The sequence below is a fragment of the Hesperophylax consimilis genome, chromosome 16 (assembly GCF_061612785.1).
Source record: "Hesperophylax consimilis isolate HC1 chromosome 16, BYU_Hcon_1.0, whole genome shotgun sequence".
Taxonomy (NCBI): domain Eukaryota; kingdom Metazoa; phylum Arthropoda; class Insecta; order Trichoptera; family Limnephilidae; genus Hesperophylax; species Hesperophylax consimilis.
The window spans coordinates 29,191,568-29,213,262 of NC_142851.1; the positions used below are offsets into that span (position 1 = coordinate 29,191,568).

A 21,695-nucleotide genomic window follows, 5' to 3' on the forward strand; every position below is an offset into this window, starting at 1 on the left:
GTATACTTACAGCAAATTTATTGGGTTCCATATCAACTCAACACAGTGACAATTTAACACACTTTTAAAAAGTGATATTAAATCATTAGATACGATCATTTTTTTAACCTAACCTAACCTACTTAACCTAGTTAATAAAGTTTTTGTTTCATCACTTTCCATGACTTTATATAACTTTTTAAAGATGTGATGATTTATCCGGTCACCATTTATTGTATTCAGGATTTAAACCTTGCCTTTCTGGGTACGGAACCATGTTATAAAAAAGAAATGGCCATAGCATATTAATCATCAATTTTTAATCGTCAATATTAGATACATATCAATTGCTAATAAAACAAATGATTTTCGGTTGTCAAGTGAACAAATTTGCTTTGAATCTAAGAGTCATTTGCAAAATTGGAATCGGATTGAAGAATTCAGCCAAGCAGTAAAGAACAAACCTATCTATAATATAATATTTTGGTATTTGCATCAATTATTCAGACTATCCCCTGATTTTTCACGGGTCTGCGTTAGTTCACAATAGTCCTCCTGAGCCCAGTAATTATAACTGTGTAGTAACATAATTATAGTTGGCAATATTAAATACGAAAGTCTTAAAAACATATCCGTTATTATGGCGGAACGAAACAAATTATTAATTATCATTAATTAATCCGAAATTATGGATACGGAATGAATTTGATTGATTTCATTCTGAACGCCAATCCATATTAGTTCCGTGGAATGGATTAATAATTACATGTTTCGTTATAATTAATGTTCATTGAATTACCTAACAAAACCAACCTTTAAGACAAAACTAAAGAGGTACTTTCTGTTACTACCAGCTTAAACCAAAGCTTTAAATCCACCTAAATTATTTAACCCTTCAGTCTCTTTGGGAGATATTTCTCCCAGTCTGACACAGACTCATAAAAAACATGCTATCTCATTTTATATTACGGTTAGATATATGATTTAAACCGTGTTAGAAAGAGAGAACACCACGCTTTGTTTTTTCATTTAAAAGTTTGCGATAGATGAACCCGATATTATTTTAAAAATTCTTTGAAACAGAATTTAGTTTTTGAAAAATAATTGTCAAATTGTGTAAATTCTATTATATTATGAATATTTTCATGTAAAACGATAAAAAAGTGAAGTGGACATAACGGATGTTTAGTGAAATATATTTTTATTTTGTGTTAAGTGTTAATTTAGTCCAGTCAGTGGGGAGTTTTACCTTGCAAAAGGTTAGGTAGTAGCGATTTTGATATATGTTGTTAAGATTGGGACTCTAAGGAAAAAAAAAAGTTTTCGACCTTGGGAGGGTCGAGCTCGACCCGCCATCTTGGATTGAAGGTGCCAAAATTTGTTTTTTTCAAAATAATTGTGAAGTGGTCGTTTTTACAACCAAATTGTTGAAGGCAAACTTAAAGACAACTAAATTACCTACATTTTTTGTAGAAAGTTTTTTTTTGTAAGTCTAATAGATAACGAGTTACAGTGGCGGAAATGTGAATATTTTTCTAAAAAATTATGAAATTCCCAACATTGTAAATTTTTCGGGTTATTCATTACATAATTATAATAATTTTGCTAACTCATTTCCACACCACCATGAGGTAGAGAACATGTCGAATTTTTTTATTGTGGTATCCCCAGTAGGTCTACTTCACAGATTATTATTACTATGAATTATGTTACTATAAATTATGTTACTTAATAACAGTCTTCGTCATCAATGTCATCATTTAACTCATTGCCTGTGATACTGAGATTCTGGGCTTCCATTGACAAAATCTCTTCTTCTTCGTCCTCGACATCGATGTGAACCTCTGGCGAATTTCGGCATGTTTGACCATTACAGCACCCACATACAATAGAACACTTCAATCCAGCTTTCCTGCAGCTACATGCAACGCCGCATCCTTTTTTACAATTGCATGAAATAAATTTTAATAAAGTCTCGGGTGCTGGTTTCTTTGTCATTCTTACTGGAACAAGCCCGTTGGTGTCACGTTTCCAGCCCCAGTTTTCTGGATTTTTTTGGATTCCATACCATTTTTGGACTTGATGGTACGTTCTAAATGCATGGTACCGTGCAGCGTCGTTCGTTGGTGGTAAAGAGGCAAGATTGAATTTGCTTTTTGTTGTTGACTTTGCTAAACGTTTGTAGCGGACTTCTTCCAAGGTTTCCTTATTCATGTCACCCCCGTACAAAGCAACAAGAAAGCGTGTTCCTGCAACTGCTATGTCTTTTGGTGTTGCATCATGTTGTTTGAAGATTCCTATCATGGCATTGAGTCTTGTGTCGTTTTGCACAAGCGAACAAAATTTTGTTTTTCCTTGGTTGAAGAAGGACGATGTTGTATCGCAGCCGCTAAAGGCACGAAGAAACAGAATATTCTCAGCCGCCTCTTTGTATTTCACACTATTCGCGGAATACAGTCTTTCAAAAGTTTTGCCTCTCCCAGGTTTGCGAAGATATATACTAATTTTGGGTGGTACATATGCTGTCAGCAGAACTAGGAGATCAACGTCTTCGCCAATAATGAAAACAGCGTCATATGATGAACACAAGGAAATCGCAGTACTGACAATCAACTCATCAGCATCTTCTTCAGCCTGCTTAACTGTAAAATCATCCTGTATAATATTGCTTTGTAAGCATCGAAATCAGACGGACTTTGTTATTTTCATTGGCTAAAAATCGTTCTTGTGAAACTTGAACTGGCATTGTTTCATCGAAAAGAACATCTGCAGACATGAGCATCCAGGCAACGTCCTGTAACCAGGACTCAATCAGTGTTGCCAAGTCAGCTGTAGACTAGGATCCCACTATAACAAATCAACGTCATCGAGCAACACGGATGATGCTATATAAGTATATTGTAACGTAGAAATACGTTAAAATGATACGTTAATATGATGTAATATGTTAGTAGAAAATTTATCAAGAAAACTGGAGTTTTACAATTTTTTGTCAAAATTTTCTTCTTACAACCGCTGTAACTCGTTACCTATTAGACTTACAAAAAAAACTTTCTACAAAAAATGTAGGTAATTTAGTTGTTTTTAAGTTTGTCTTCAGCAATTTGTTTGTTAAATCAACGTCTTCATAATTATTTTGAAAAAACCAAATTTTGGCACCTTCAATCCAAGATGGCGGATCGAGCTCGACCCCCCCAAGGTCGAAAACTTTTTTTTTTCTTTAGAGTCCCAATCTTAACAACATATGTGAAAATCGCTACTACCTAACCTTTTGCAAGGTGGAGCCCTTTTTTATCCCCCACTGACTGGACTAATTACAGTTCACACGATAAAAAATCCATCGGTGTGACTTTAAAAACTTTCATGTTTGGGTTCAAAATTTCATAGTTTTAAGAGCATTTGTCGATTTATACTAAAACAACCTTAAAGAGTCTTTCACCTGTTTTCAAAAACGGTATTTTATATTCAAATACGTTCAAAAACAGCGAATCTATTTCCAATTGAATGTCAGGCGGGAATATTTGATAGCATGATATTATTCTGTCGAAGCCACAGGGGTTAACTACTCTTTCCATAACTCGCCGTTTCACACTTATTTATAAAACTAAACATTTATTTATTTACAAAACTACCCACAACAACTTAGGAAAGTTTATAAAACATTTATTTTGTTAAACTAATATCTCATAATTTATGGTCGATTCGAATTCGTACATTAAAGTTTTAATGTCAAGGGTACGGCAGTTAGGCTTGGAACTGGCAGATAAAGTAAGTTGTATGAATGTAGTAGAAATGAGATCCCTGAGGTATATGAATGTATACCGATTTTAGCGCTCTGAAAAGACTAAGAAACGGCAATTTAGACTGTTCATTCTTGATCATGACATGCAAGTTATTAAGCAAAAAAACTTAAAATTCTTTCACAATAAACAAATTTGTAACTCTTCAAATTTACATTTCATCTCAATATAATGATCTGATTTGTATTTCTAGTAGGTACACACAGAATAATGATTATTGTGAGAAGTGAATCCAATTTTTTGGGAAAATCTCTTTTCAGTGGTTTTATAAATAATATAATTTTATGAATAATTATACCAGTAAGAAGCATGATCTGGCAGCAAGTTTGGGGGTACAATTGATATATTTACTGACTCCGTTTAATCTCTACACTGCACTTATCGAATCCTACGAATTATAGTAGCGTGGGTAATGTAGTATTAGAGATTTCTCTTATATGTGGTATTGTTCTAGTTTCAATATTATTTTATGTTACTGCTACATGTTTTAATAATATTATTTTATGTTACTGTTACATGTTCTACTAATATTTTTTTATGTTACTGGTACATGTTTTACTAATATTATTTTATGTTACTGTTACATTTTGACGGCCGGCAAAGTCCAGTGGTAACGCATTGGACTGCCATTCCGAAAGTCGCGGGTTCGAACCCGGCGTGCGCAAATAAATTTTATTTGATTAATTTGTGTTATTTCACAATTAATTAATTAAAATAATATATAGTATATTTGCGGCACGTTCCAGAGTGGAAGATACTACCAGTATCGCCCTGGTGTAAGACCACCATTCAGAATTGAAACGTTGCTCCAAATGGCTTTAGCCGTGTTTAGTGACTAGACCTGAATAGCCAGGTACTTCCCCACCTTCCTTTTTCCCTTCCCCACTTACCTTCAGCCTCACAACATCCCCCAATTGGGGATTCCATAGTCTCACTGGCTCCAGACGGGAGCAGTTGGGACTCTTGTGAGGTATTCACTATAAAAAATAAAAAAAAACATGTTCAACTAATATTTTTTCATATTCAGTATAACGTTATTTCATGCTTTAAAATCTTTGTGTGTAGTTTTCGATAGCTCACTAGGTATATTACGTTCTCATGATATATTTAGTGATATTGTGTTCTAAAATCCATGTAAAAGCCCGACTGGGCGTAGAACCAAATAGAATAAAAATAAAATATTTTTCAAAGTACAACATCGTATATAACTAGTTGCTTATTTTTTATACTCAATGTATTTGTAATTTTTTTTATGTTATTTCGAAAAAATCATAGAAGAAATTACTCAACCCTCATAATTTTCAAAATCATACATATAATTGCAAATTATTAAGTCAATGTTTTGAAAAACATATAACCATTTTTATCCATACCTTTCATATAAACATAAAGATTTTTAATTAGTTTTACGAATCTTTAAATATTCGTTTTTATTGTCTCCTGTAAAAATGTTCATTTTGTGGATTGAAAGGTTTTACCAAACCGCAGTCGATATATACTGTGAATCAAATCTCACATTAAATAATATTCAATACGGCGCGCGGAATTTTGCTTACGCAGGAAGCATTGAACGTAAAATATAATTAGTCTGAGAAACATCTATGCTTCGATAACGTCTTGTTATAAAGGCAATATATGATATAATATTATGTACTTGTAGACAGATATGTAAGAATATTTCAACCGAAGCGAGCTTTACTCCAGCCGTTTAACACTATAAAGACCGTAGCCGTCATCTTGACGACTACCGGCTGTAATTTGATGATATTTTGCTAAATGCTTATTGTTTAAATTTGATTGTTTTTACTTTTTATGATATTTTTTATTTAACAACTTTGGTGAATAAAACAGGCACATATCTAATTTACTTTTTAAAATATAATGATTTATACCTAAAAATACCGCCGCCGTCAATGTGACGGTTAGAGCCATTTAGTTGAGTTTGTTTACAACCTATTTCTTCCAAGTTTAAAACTTACCCATTCCGCCTCGCAAAATAATAGTACTAAATGCCTGTCTCTTTCTTTCGGTATTTTTTATCATTCGATCTTAAGCTGTACGTTGATTGGTCACTGTTTTTTGGTGTTGATCTCTGCGCACGTATTATATGCATGTTTAAATCAAAATCAAAATCAAAACCAGAATAATTTAAAATAAAACAACTTATTTTATATTTAAGTAGTTGCATTTTATCAGAAACGTTTATATTATTATATTATGTATTTTTATTTTTTTAATTAGGTTTTTATGTCGTTATTTTATTGGTCAATGAAAAAAACAATTCCTTACACTGTAAAATATGAATGTATAAAGATTGTAATAATCGATAATAATAAATAAATTATTTTACTATTATTTTAAGACGCCGAATATTTGTTTTGTTTGTATTTTTGTAGATTATAGTCTACCAAATGGGTACCTAATAAAATAAAGTAAGCAATTTCATCAATTATTGTTTTATTTATTTTTGAATGTACCAAAAATTACATAAACATGTGATCAGCCGTCAATATGACGGTCACGGTCTTTATAGGTACGTTCCAGTGTTAATTTCTATTCATCTATTATATCTATAAACACGTACTAGCATTCGACATTTTTTTGGAACAGTAGTGAAAATAATTCAAATAAGTCCCACAGAGACACAGTAAGTGGTCTTAAAATATTGTCAATCACATTCAATCAAATAAGCGATAATTTAAAAAATAATTAACTTCGCAAAATATTTGAATTTTTTCTATACAATTCAATAAACACTTCAAATATGAAAATAGTTGTATTGACTTCCATATTCTAAAAAGCACTAAACTGTGACACAACAGCTTACAGTTTCGATGTGACAAACAAACAGGTTTTCGGCATCAGACTTAAGTTATCTAACTCTCGCTATGTAGTTTTTGATTGACGGCGGCGTTTGTATGATTTTAATGCACAGTTTTATTCCGATATTGATGAAATTTTGCACACTTGACCTTCAAAACAAAAATAAGGTCTCTGTCAAAGACTGATTTCGAAAAAACTCTGTGTAAACCCCAAGTTATTTTATATTGTTTTACATTATTTAATGATGTGTTATGTTCACTGCTTGATTCCATATTCTTTCAGGATTACTTGTTATTATTGGTTATTAGTTCAGAATAGTTATCTTTATATACAGCGGTAACCATTGCAGAAATAAAATATAATTTTTCGTTTAAAGATTATAATTTCGTTTATTCTAATCTTTAAACGAAAAGTTTTACAATAACCGATATTTTAGAGTTCTTGCCTAAAATGACTTTCGAAATCTTCAAGGCCAATGTTGAAAATGTCAAGAGACCTAAAGGTATCATTTAGCAGCACCATACCTCTTGTCATGCTATGCTGAGTCAGAACGTCCATTCTGCCGTGTAGAATAGAGAGCAAGTCGTGGCGTCGACCCCGTATAAACATAAAAAAGCCATGTAAACGACAATTGCACTAATATTTTCAAATTTTTACTCACTCCAAGCCTAAAAAAACAATACAGTTCCTAATACCCCATGACAGCTGTAAGTTATTATGTTGCTAATACCTCAAGGCAGGTAGAAATAACATCATTAAATGGATACGGGATGGGCCCTGCAGGTGCATGATTTGCAAAATAAAATGCTAATGAGACTCACCGAGTATATTTCCGGGCGATTCCGGGTCCCTGTTGTGGACCCCTGCTTAGGACTCATGGAACCTGAACCACTCGTTGCGGTCACCCCCCCTGGGAACAAACAAAAAACAATTATATTAATATGAAGAAAAGGTTTGGCATTTCTGCTAAGTCATTGAAAACAAAATAACGCAAGTCTTTGTCAGGAATTTGTTTATAAGTATCAAATCAGATAATAATGGGAGAAAACATGAATATTTTGTGAGATGGAGCCATTTACTTATATATATTATATACGGTACTTATATAATACATAAACTACAAGAAATGTTTAAACGAGGGTGGTGCCTAACCGTGTAGGTTTTTCAGAATTTGTCTCACTCTTTTAAGAAATCGTCGGATATAGATGTGTTGCATAGAAATGGGATAGGTCTACCTACGTCTGAACAATCTTGAGGGTTAAGAAATTTATAAAAAATTCTCTTAAAGAAAATTAATCCAATTTATTTAATAAACAATCTAATTTATCAAATAGCCCCTATTAAACATATTCGCCTTTCCTATACCTACTTTTCCCCGTCTCTAATAATCATCATAATAAATATAAAAAAATAATTGGGTAACTTATATGGCGCAGTTTTTGTGAAAAATCACCCCAAGGGCGCTGTACAATTCATTACAAATTCCTAGTCTCCTTCTAATTCTATTATTTACAAACAGATCCAGAAAAACATACTTACCTGGCAGGTCACTTCAGATAAACACACTTTTATTTTAAAAAGTTGACGACTTTGCACGCAGAGGACACTATAGTAAAAACACTGGACATTGATTGCACATTTACTATGATATTACATGTATGACTCCTTTTATAAAATTAATTACAAATTTTAAATTAGATAGGTAACTAGCGAGACAAAAAAATACCTTAAAACCCATAATGCACCCTGTGATAGAATCACAACTTACCATTGCATTATACACGATTTTTATTATTTCAAATTTCATCATATTTCATTTCGTTGCAGAAAAAAACTTGTGATTGTGAAAATACATATAGTTGTCCTGGCATCCAAGAAATCTTCACCACCAACAAAACTATAAATCTCCGTCAACACAAAAAAAATATCTTTAGCATCGACTCCTTGGAAACACTTCCTTGTAAATAGAGTAGTGGAAGCATGGAACAAACTTCGACTACAAGTAAGCGATTCTACCACTATAAACCAATTTAAAGATCGATTGGATTTTATTTGGAGAGAAGAAAAGATCAACTTATTTTAAATTTGAAACAACATCATTACTTATCGTGAAATCATATATATTAGAGTGTCAAAAACTGCTTGCTCATTAAATGATAATATTTTTTTATACCCGTAAAGTATTTTTACGTAAATTTAAAATTACTAATTAATTTATTTAAAAATGTGCCAACTACAAAGGAATAAAATTAAAAGTACAAAGTATAAAGTGTAATAAAATATAAAAAGTGAGAACTTTAGTAAGGGACAATATAAATGTAACACTATCAGATAAACAACTTTGCCGGATATCACAACTCGTTTTTTATGTGCCAGCGAATGTTCAAATCTTTCATCTTTAAAAACAAAAACAATTAATCATACATTTTTATAACCGTTCTAGAAAAATGATTTAATTTATAAAAAATAAGATTTTTATGAAAAAAGAAAAATTAAATTGAATCAGTTTTTTTTTTCATCTAAATCATATGACGGCCGGCGTGGTCTAGTGGTATACGCTTTTGACTACAGATCCGAAGGTCGCGGGTTCGAACCCGGCGTGCGCAAATAAATTTTATTTTGATTAATATGTGTTATTTCACAATTAATTAATTTAAAATAATATATAGTATATTTGCGGCACGTTCCAGAGTGGAAGATACTCTCAGTATCGCCCTGGTGTAAGACCACCATTCAGAATTGAAACGTTGCTTGAAATGGCTTTAGCCGTGTTTGGTGACCAGATCTGAATAGCCAGGTACTTCCCCACCTTCCTCTTCCCCATCTCCCTCCCCTCCCCAATACCCTCAGCCTCACAACATACCCCAATTGGGGATGCCATAGTCTCACTGGCTCCAGACGGGAGCAGTTGGGACTCTTGTGCGGTATTACTGTAAAAAAAAAAAAAAATATATATATAAATAAAAAGTGGGTGTGTCAAGCCTACGCAAGACAGAAGTGAAACTTCTAGTTTCAGCTGATGCTTGGCGTGGCGCAGTTCGCTGGTGTCTGAGAGAGAGGAAAGAAGAGAAGAGAGAGAACGTTCGTGAGCGGCTCCCCCACCTCAACAAGGTTTCACTTCAAAAATGCCACAGCCGAGAATCGAACCTCGCTTAACTGATTGAAAGCCAACCACGCTGAGCACCAACTGTAAGCAAAGCCGCATAAATTGATTATATTATGTAGGTTCTGAAAATATGAGAGCTTGTTATGTTTTATAATGTTACCTACATCACACCCAAAATATAATATATTTTTAAAAATAATGTACAATGTACAGAAATAGAATCCCACACAAGATCGCGTAGTGCGCTCTAGCGAACGGATATTTTATCAGAGGGAGATAGTTTTAATTTTTTTTTCTGTAAATTATTACATATTATCAAAATAAATAAATTAATTAAATAAATGTAATACAATTATCATAATATACGGATTAGATAATAATTTTAATCCAACACAATAACGCAAAGCGCGCTCTAGCGGAGTAATGTTTTATCACAGTGAGATAAGTGTTTTTATTATTTTGCAATATTATTTTCTTTTAAAAAATGTTCTGACCTACTAAAAAATAAGATATTGAATGAAAAAGGCGTTAAAAACAAAAAAATAATGTGCGATGGCCGAGAATCGAACTCGGATCAACTGCTTGGAAGGCAACTATGCTGACCATTACACCACCAACGCCAGTTGTCGGGATGAGCTAAGAAGCATTTATATGTTACTTCAAAACTTTGACTAGATCAAATGAAGTTTAATCGGTGGTGGGGGTACCCGCATTTTCGTTTCGGTCATGAGTCGGTTTTACTCCGGTCCTCGAAATTGCATGACGCGCGTAAAGAAGTTTCACTTCAAAAAATACTTAAAAAACAAATAAAAAAAATGATAACTTAAAAAATCTTGCATCTAATAATTTAAATAATGAATAACTTAAGAGAGTAAATAACACATTATATTCCTTTGAATTAGCTTTCATAGATGGATAAGGTCTATATTATTTACAGATAGTGAAACGATAGAGCACTATATACAGCTTACTAGCGCAAATGATCCAAATGTATATAATTATTTAGGTTATCGGAGATCATAATCATTCTTCGAGCATTACTGATAAAAATTAGTTCTGCAACTTGTAACATGTACCCACGTGCTCTCATCAAAATAATCAGCACCATAAAACTTTTTTTCAACTCGTAAAATTTCTGGATTGCTTATGTGCGTTTCCAGTCTTTTAATTTTAATTTCATTTTAATGTTCAAGTGTACATGAAGATATCTCATGGTCCTAATTGCGTCACTTAATTATAAAAAAAATTAACATACAAAGAAAATCATAATAAATTTACCAAAACAATAGCGCTGTCAAATTTTCACGTTGTGGGAATAGTTTTATGCATGGCCCAAGGGAAAAAGGAACACACATCACGCCAAATTAAAAATAAAATTTTTACAGTTCATCCATCGCAAGAATATAACTCAGAGGCGTATCATCCGTAATATAATAATTAAAAGTTTAAAAAAAGCTGTCAGCAACGACGCGTTATTTATAGCTGTTCTATTCTCGTTTTGTTAAACTTTTTTACAATCTCTCCATTCCTCGTGTCCGAGTCATAAAGACGTTGTATTCATAGCAGTTGATTTATGTCGATGTTAGTTGGTGTTAGTTTGTGTAAGTTGGTGTGAGTAGAGTATCTATTCACTAATTAACAAAACGTGAATGATGACTTCACTTCTGCATATTACGTATAGTTTTATGTTTGTATTGACTGTAATATTTAAAATGATAGCTCGTGCAATGTATACTAAAATGGTTGACTGCTTATTGCGAAATCAACTTAAAAAGTTAAGCCAAAATGTAGGCTAAAGTCAAATTATGTTAGAAATTAACACAGAGTAATTAACAACAAGTAACTATTAATGATTAGTCATTTAGATCAAGCCTTAAGTGGCTGTTCAAAAGCTTACGCTATTTCATATTTTGTTTTCGTTGTTTACATCACAAGTAACATTAATTAAAATTCTCATCAAATCATTGAATATTTTGGTAAACCATTTGATATATATATACTATGCATAGATGTGACTAGAATTTCAACTAGTCTGTTTTTGACTTCTAAGCCTAAACTATGGAGACAATTTTTGGTCCTGCCTTAAATAGTAGAGAATCAATGAAGAAGAAGATAATACTAATAAATCTAAACGAAACATGGAAAAGGACAAGATACAAAAATTAAATAAAATATATCGGTCTCAAATAGGAATCGAACCTAGGATCTCTGTATTTGTATTTTTGTTTATTATTTGTGTTTTTTACATTTTTTTTACTAACTAACTAATTACAATAAAAATGTTTTCTTTATAACGTAACTACCCAATTCAATGGAGAAAAACGTTTTTCGAGGTTTGAGTTGGGGAGTAGTGCCATACATTGGGTAAAGAAAAGATAATAAATATACAATGTTTACAAGTCATACTGTTTTAATTTCTATTACACTTCCATTAAAAGCACTTGCTTGTCGATGGAAGAGGAGTGTACATTTGCGAAAAAATAATATAACTTGGTTACAAAGTTAAAAAAATTTAAATCCATACAAATTATTGTATTTGGAAATAAGAAAAAATATATATTATGGAGGATAAATATATAGTAGTACCGAGACAACTTTATTCACTCGACCATTAAGACCTATATATAATTACACGTCATAATTTATCTTTTATCATTAGCCTAAGAATCATTTAATAAACTTTAGCTACAGATGTTTTAAATAAATAAATTAAATCCCATGAAAATGCTTTTACGTGAACACTCCACGAGAGTTCCAACCGTCCGGGGCCAGTGGGACTATGGTATCACCATATGGGTATATTTTGTGGTTGAAGGGAGTGACAAAGGGAAAGAGATGGGCAAAGCTGTTCAAATCTGGTGACGAAACACGGCTAAAGGCTTTTCAAATAACTGTTCACATTAACAGTGCGGCTAGCAATTTGTTGACTTGGTCAATCTAACATAACGTTAATTTTCAATTTTAACGAGCGACAAAAACAAAAAGTCAATAAAAAACAACACCTTCTTCTTTAATGCACATCTTCAACACAATATTTTACACTCGAGGACAGGTCCATTTGTCAGCATCTCGCACGTTGCGTTTGCTTCGTATTCGGCGAGCGACCTCGACTTGTTACATTTTCTTTATCCTCTCGGTAAATCTTAACGCGAGTCTCCCTTAATATTTGAAGTTCTCGGAAGTAATCTCCGCTACAGACTACTGTCGGAGATGTTATTGAGGGAGTGATAAATGTTCGGCCTTTAGCTCTACCTGAGTTCTGGAGAAGTGGGTACCTTAGTACCTGTGTACACCGAAGACCCGAGCATAATGCGTACAGGCTCGAGCTGTCACCACTCAACTTTCTCGAGTTAAACATAACCGTCATAGGATTATTAAGGGATCATTAACAGTTAAGATTTTTTCATTAACAGATTAAGAAGTTAACGTAGAAGGAAAATACCTCATATTTCACAAATAATTTTGCAAAAATTTATCCCTTTGACAAAACATGTACCGTCTTACTAATTAGATTCGTACACGCTGGTTCAATGTTGGTGAGGTAAAGCCTTGAGCCTGGTTTAAGACTGTTATAACCATACAAACGCCATGGTAATAAGTCGACCTTACGTGCAGTATAATATTTACACCGCAACTATAAGAGGATAAGTATCTGATGTTATTTACAAATTCTTGCTCAAAATTATATGCAAAATAATACTTGTATACACCACTATTAATCATAATTAATAAATGAATAATACTTTTAAATAAATGTAAAAGCAATATTTAGCGTCTTCGGAATGGTCTGAAGTTGCTTTTTGTAGGGTGAAACCGGTCGTGCCAAAAACAAATTAATGCGAATAAGTTTTAAAGGTTTTTTAATCATAAATTCACATAAAAGTTGATTTTATACGATGATTCTACACGGTGTCCGGAAACTCGTAGTACAAGCGGGAAACTGGAGAATCTACACCACATGGGGAACCCAAAAAACATAAAGTTTTTTGATTTAAGCATTTTCAAAAAAAAAAAAAACCAAAAAAAATATTTTTCGGCTATTTTAGGGTTAAAGTTTTTTCTGGTGTTTAGGGTTGAATAACAGGTGTTTTAACCCTGCAGAGTAGAAATATTTTATAATTACACCGGGTTAAATGAAGGGTGATTTCAAAATAATGCTTCAAATCCGAGTTTCTTCATTTGTTTTACTTTCAAATAGTTTTAATTAGTTGGGTACTTTGATCTTCAGTAATAATTTATAAGAATTTGATTAAAAAAAAAAAAAAAAAAAAATCAACTTCAAACTCGATTTACTCGATAACGAAAGCTCAAATAAAAAAAATATATACTACAAAATCGACTCCAAATGTGATGTAGATTCACCAGTTTCCCGCTTGTACTACGAGTTTCCGGACACCCTGTATATTTGAAGACAAGTAACCAATTAGGGTTTAACTAAGTCATAAGTCGTCAAACAACACGGTCTTGTCACAATCATATTTTCAACTACCAGGTACCAGCACTCCATTATGAACTGTTAGAAGGGAAGTAAATATAAAGTTTTTAAAAGGCAATTAACACCTCTACTCAAGATAGCAGGTTACCCAATAATGTTTAAGGTTCTATGTAGGCACTAGTTAGGTACCTAGAAGGTAACCCCAGCAGTTCCTGACTTCGATTAGGCAAGGGTCTGCCGGACACGCAGGGGTTAAATACTGAGAGCGGATACCAAGTTGTTCCCATGACCGAGTGGGTACTACAATGAACTTAGTACTTTTTTAGCTTATTTTGTAGAACACAACCGATCAAGATCACGTTTGTTGAAGTAAATTGTGGCTAACATCTTAATATCGCTCTTTACAAGGTTGCAGGGGTTTTAAATTTGTTGCGAACAAAATTATGCCTAATTTGATAGAGTGTCCATTTTGTACCAAACAACAATACGAGGTATGATGCTGCTAAACAACATGTCTATTTGGATGATTTGTATAGCGCCGTTTTTGTGCAAAATCACCTCAAGGGCGCTGTCTCTATGTAACTCATGACATCGTTTTTTTTATTTATCTTGGCAAAATTAAAAGTTTAATAATAGAATTTTTTAACATTTTATCAGTATTAAAAATTTACAACCAATTATCGATTTGCCCTTTGTGTTGAGAAATGAACATGAGTACTTGAAATAATTACAGAGTTATGATGAAAAATGTATAATAATATACTAAATAATTATAGTGGTTTATTTTTGGGGTATAATGCCGTGTTGCGCTACCTCCTTCTTTAGCCAACATTTTGGACAACATTAAAGTCTCCATTATCAGGGCAAATGTGTAAAGATTGATTTTCTAGATTATTATTGTTCATGAAGCGGAGAACCATTTGATTTTACTGAATTTAAATTTACTGTTCTTTATACAAATAGAACGGCGGCATTGCGCCTCACAATTTTCACCTCATATGGGTGTTCAATATTTTTTTTCTTCTTATGTATGTAGATACGATACCGTGTTGCCAGCTCCAATCTTTTAAGGGTGAATTTGCGATTATTGAAGAAGTTACTAAAAAACTAACTTAACATGGACAAAACTAAGTTGACAACATAAACAAAAGTAGGTATTTTATTTGTTGTTGTTTACTAGGTAAGCGAACTCAGACAGAAAGTTGAAAACTCCTGCAATTGAGTGCGGTCTATTCACAGATCTAATACGTTTAGTTGCGGCGGAACGTAGAATTCTAACGAATGATACGGAGTTTGTGAATCGGATTTGTTTACTTACAAAATGTAAAGATAAAAATAAACATTACCCTTTAACCAAGCGATCAAAAAGGCAATGTTAAAAAAATCAACCAGTAAAAAAGTAAGTTTTTTTACAATACCTTAAATACATAGGTAAAGTTATTTAAAAAAACAATAACTCCAAACCTAGCGATCAAAAAATCAAGGGTATAATATGAATGTTTTTTTACAATAATAAATAAAATGAATAGATAAAGTAAATAATCAATGGTAAAAAATCAATGGTAAAAAAATCAATGTTTACAACAATATATTAAATGTAGAGTAAAAGTTTAAAGTAAACATTAACCTTAAGCCTAGCGATGAAAAAATCATTGGTAAACAAAATTAACCTTCGTACCTACTAGTTGAATGTTTAAGGTCTCTCGGCTGAGGTAAGTTTGGTTAGAGTGAGACCAATTTAAGATGGCACTCATGCATGTTGTGTTCCTATTGAAAAATCATTTCGTTTATTCATTAATTCTCCATATCGTGGTAAAATACTTATCAAAAATAGTTTTTATGTTGTACTTGCGCACTTCGTAACTCTGGTTCAATGAACTCAAATTTACTTGGAACTGATTTTTCAAGAATTCACTGGTTAACTAGTCATAAATACAAATTTTGGTTGTGTGACCGTGTAACTCTGGTTTAATGAACTTTGGAAAACGGATTTACTTTAGAATGAAATGTCATTTTTTAAATTGGGACTTTTTGTGTGAAAAATTATAGCGAGTGATAAAGTGCCTACCTCTAATAATATAATTAAAATTTTAAAAGATTTAAAAAAAAAATCATTTTCAATATTGGAACTAATTTGTCAAGAATGCGCTAGTAATAATTTAAATTACAAAATTATGATTATAAAACTTTGTACTACTAAATTATTTGGGACCGGACCGGTTTCACTTACCAATATGTAGGTATTATCGGGTTACCAGTGTAAAGATGCCCACAGCAAATAACCAAACCTAAAATATTAAAACGGCGGATGGATTAAACATGAATTTAATGCAACAACAAAAAATCTACAATTAATTACTTAATTAAATTGTAGGTATATTACTAGCATTTTACAGGTTGAAAAAACAGATAAATGCTGCAAAAAACTAGAGAAATGAAAAAAGGTATTAATAACTCGATATTAAAAAAAACGGTGCAATTTACCCACGAAAAAGGCACAACAAAAACACCGCATCTTTCAGAAACATTTAACAATCGCCAGCTTCTTTAGGCGATCAATAAAGAATAAACTTCAATAATTATGTTGGGATATTATTAATATCAAAAGGCGATGTTAGTGCTCAATCATTGGTCTGACATGGCATCTTGAACAACTCATCGGCGGAGATCTGTTCGTGGAATTTACCATCGGCACGGCTGCGCCAGTGTAGCTGATCCCTCGAGATGTAATTATTCGACTTTTGAACAATACTTTAACTGACGTCTAGTATGCTGAGTAGTGCTAGATGCTGGATGATGGAATGCAAGCTGCGCGGATGAATGGTAAATGGAAGATAAATTGATCTGAGTATTTATACGTGATGGTTATCTGACATCTTTGGCAATAGTTATGGTATTAGTACTTTACTTAAAATTCTTAAATGGATAGGATAGTCAACAATGGTACGATCTACCGTGAAGAGATACTCAGAACTTCTATGTAAAGTAAGGACAAACTACAGGTCTATTTTTTCACTTTTTATCTATTCTTCTCATTTCAGTCTACCCATACCCGGCGGGACCCATAGTTTCCAATTTGGGAGGCGGGTATGGGTACCGTAATCCCGTAACCATTCATTGGATAACCAACACCTCTGCCATAGGTCACCACAAGTGGTTCGCTACGTTTGGTGACTTAACAGGGATGTCCAGGTTCATGTGGTAAGGTTTGTCTGGGTATTGATGGCGGATGCGTCTGCCCAGGAAGACTATTTGACCTGTTCAGCAGGACTATCTCGTAACATCGCCTTGCACCGCAGTTCGAGGGTTGAATTCCTACGTCCGTTACTCCTGGACACAAGGTCCCCAAGATTCCTGTCCACCCCTCATGCATTTTGTCCTTCCCAGAACTTCATCTCATGCCTTCCCTAAAAAGAACCTCCAAACATAATCCCCAAATATGACATAACCCTGTGAGGAATTATTTTTCGTAGGGCCTCCTGTGTGGAGCTAATGTAAAAAAATATAGAATCTGATTATTTATGTCAGTCGGGAATGAAACATAATAATAATAAACAACGATAAGAGGTATTCAATTTAAGTAAAGTCTTAGTAGTGAAAAGGTAATATTAATGTATTTACAGCTACATCCGTAGTAACGCAAAACATAATAAGAGTATAAGTATTGTACCATCCAATGAACCAGGGGCGTGCAGTTTATTGTGATTGCGCGAAAAAAATATGCGCGACCCATGAAGGGATGAAGAAAAAAGATTATCCGATAAACCTAACTTACCGTATAAATACTTTTTAAATAACAGACCTATAGCCTCAATTAACTGTACGTCTCTGCTTAGTTCAAAAAATATAATAAATAAACAAGATTTTCCTAATAAACGAAATCTTAAAATACCTAAATTCTATTAAATGAAGAGTGGCCGATAAAAATAACAAAGTGAACACATGAACAGGTAGGTGTTGATTAGTAATCTTTTATTGACGAATACGTGATTGTTTTGATTACAGCCTCTAACGATTCATGTTTCACAGGAAAAGTTTGCTCGCTGAAGGAATTAGTGTCACAACTTTCAATCATAACACACGAGAAACGAGCTGTGATGTTTTTATTACTGAATTATTTTCCGACCAATTAAATAAGTTGCTTGTAAGAAAGAACCCCAAAAGCTTCCGTACAACAACTACACCGGCACAATCACCCAATCAGTAGGACACTTCGTGAAAAAAAGAAACAGAATTAAGATGCGATGCAATCTGTTGTTAAAAGACTTGATTATGTTTTTTTATGCAGTGGTAAGATTTGTTTGATGTGTAGGGATACTGTAGTGAGCTGACTGCATTTATTAATCCGAAAAGCAATGTCTGAGATTATAGGTTGAAGATTGATGTCTCACTTGTAACAAACCTGATTTCGGTTTCGACAATTCGAGCGATCTTTATAAGGTTTGATCTGAATGCCTTGTATCTTTATGGCGTAATCTTAATTCCCGATCATAACTCTGAAATGATCGTATACACAGACTCGGATAAGAAGAGAATTACGGTAGACGGTTGTACGGGGACGATAACTTCATATGCACGAAGTTATAGCTACCTCAGGGTGGTCATACAAAACAGATAAAAATTCCAAGTTTTCTAGAACAAGTTTTTATATTTTTACTGATATTTAAAATTTTGTTTTTGATAATATTTAAGCCAAAGAAAGACTAACTTAAATCTTTTAATGCATTATCGCTTTCAAATTTGAGGTGCTGAAATCCGTACAACCTCTCAAAAAAAACACATCGATTTACATAAATAAATATAATAGTAACTGTAAAGCATGTGTTCTATTTTATATACAACATTAATGTTTTTCATCTTGTTCCAAATTCTCTATAGTATTTTGGTGGCGTGCAGACTATATAGACTGTGCCTACCATTTATGTAGTTGTAATTAGTCAATGGTGCCTACCCTAATAAAAACGAAACATAAAGAGAAATAAGAGATAATAAAAAATGCCACAAGTTTCTGATGATTTTTTTTCTATGAATTTGTAAAGGAACTTGTACGCTGATTCGATATAAAATTTTTAGGACCTTAACAAATGAATTGATAGGTTTCCTGATAAAATTTTAGCAAAATACCAATGTTTTATCACGATTTCGTCATTATACATTATCAAGAAAAACGCAGGTGCTAAAAGTTTATCATTTTAACCGTATTAAAAATAATTTAAAGAGTTTTAAAAAAATTAGTAATACTCAATTTTCTCCTAATAAATACATCTGCAAAATATTAACGACAATAAAGGGCTTAATAATAGGAGTATAAAAATCTCATTGAGGACATAACTAATGAAAGATATTAATAATAAGAGTATAAAAATCTCTATGAGGAAATAACTTATAAAAGATATTAATAATAAGAGTATAAAAATATCTATGAGGAAATAACTTATGAAAGATATTAATTATAAGAGTAAAAAAATCTCTATGAGGAAATAGCTTATGAAAGATATTAATAATAAGAGTATAAAAATCTCTCTGAGAAAATAACTAATTAAAGATATTAATGATAAGAGTACAAAAATCTCTCTGAAAAAATAACTAATGATAAGAGTATGAAAATCTCTTTGAGGAAATAACTAATAAAAGATAATAATTATTATAACACAGTTTTCCATTCAAGATTCCAGTGTATATATATTTAAATTCTATTTTGGTAAAAAAACCTGCCTAAGTACAAATAATCAAAACCAGTTGATTTGATCTCGTTAAGATTTTCACAGTCAGTTGACGACCAAATACAATTTAAGAAGAATGTTACAGGAAACACTTACGACGTGATAACTCCGATTGTCAATCGGATCGACTAATCGATTATTCGAGACAAAACCGGTCAAAATTTTGACTGACAACCTACAACCGTAAGTCTGTACCGAACAGACGCATTTATCAAGGTGTCGTTGGAGCGGACCAATTACCAACTATGGATTATGAACCATTAAGTCATTTATATATTTAGAATTAATGGCACAAGTGCCATTAAGATACATAAAAGTTATTGATAGTCTTAGAACAATATGGAAAAAAAGTAAAAATTATAATATTAGTAACAAGAAAAAAAGAATGTACATCACTACAAAGTTATTGAAATAAATGAAAAAGAAACATTAACTGTTAATGTATGCACTGCTAACAAATATGAGTTTTCAAATTTTAACCAACATCGTTAATTTTCAAAAAGTGGATAAAAGTTTTAAAGCGTTTTCGTAATGCGAAAATTGTTTACCGCTTCCTGATAATCCCGACAAAGTGTATGTTTAATCAGTACATATTTATATTTCGATAGTGACACATTATAAACATCAGCTAACATTGCATACTAGTTACCAGTGGGATGTGATCTATTTATAACAGAAATATAACCTGAAACTTTGCAATAATATATTCTAGGGATAATACATAATGGTAGTAACATGAAAGTGGAACTGGCAAAATATCGGTGTAAAACGCCCTTTAGGCTGTCGGGGCATCCTGATTTGAATTGATACTAGGTGAAAATACAACCTTGTTCTTAGGGAAAAATTCTGAAACTATAAGAGGTCGTATTAAAGCAAGGATTAAGTAAACGTGTTCGTGTGATACCTACTTAAATTTTTATTTTCAACATTTACCGTGCATTTTAAGTGTTTTTTTACCGCATACAGTGATTGTTTTTTAAAAAATGTTAAAACGATGACTAGCAACATTATTAGCGATCTGGAAACAGAATTCATTCCGAGGCAGTAACATCGAGCACTCGGTCAAAAAATGAATTTTGAGAGGAATAATGGCAGGAACACCGTAAAATAAAACAACACGTAAAATGCTGTAAAAAATAAATTTGGCAACTCTGGACGTAAAAGTAAAAGGCGGCTCAGAAAGTTTGACATTAAAACAGAGATGTGGCAACTTTTGTCATGTGCCCAACCTTTTGTGAATTATCGTAAATTGCAAAATAACATTGTCCCATTTATCAATTGTTAATCTCGTTAATTATCAGAGCTAAGCAAAAAAAATAAATTAACAAACTCGAACATCTCTTCTCATATTTAGACTCGAATAAAGGGAAGATAGGTACTTCCTTATATTTAAATTTCTCTTTGGAGCAACGATAACATGTATTTTTTTAATGCACGAGGACTCGAAAAAGTTATTTTAGGAAGAAAAAATTCTAAGACTTTTTAAGAGTTTTTTTTTATTAACTACCTACATATATTTGAATTTCGATTTTGTTTTCCTAAACGAATGAATAAATAAATTAATGAAATGGAATCTTGGAACTGGAAACTAACCCACTTCCCGAAATTCAATCGAGCTAAAACAGGCAGATAGACTTTACAGCGGTAAAATACGAAATAAATCTCGATACCAACCATTTAGGATTTGGTTTATATGTAAGAGCAGGTTCACTCATTTTAGTCAGGGAAAGGTTCAATCTTCAGTCAAACAGAAAAAAAGTTTAAAAAAAAATTTAAGTTCACAGCAGTTAACAAAAGTCAGTACCAGAAGAGGAAGGTTCAATCGTCAG

General features: G+C 32.5%; 1 protein-coding gene across 1 annotated transcript in view; it reads right to left on the reverse strand.

Moving 5' to 3' along the window:
* Positions 1-21,695, reverse strand: part of pxb (putative Hedgehog signaling attenuator pxb) — a 667,281-nt gene that overhangs the window by 398,807 nt on the left and 246,779 nt on the right. Inside the window, exon 4 of the mRNA XM_089641132.1 lies at positions 7,424-7,512. The gene's annotated coding sequence lies outside the window, so the exon portion shown is untranslated. The remainder of the gene's footprint in view (positions 1-7,423; positions 7,513-21,695) is intronic.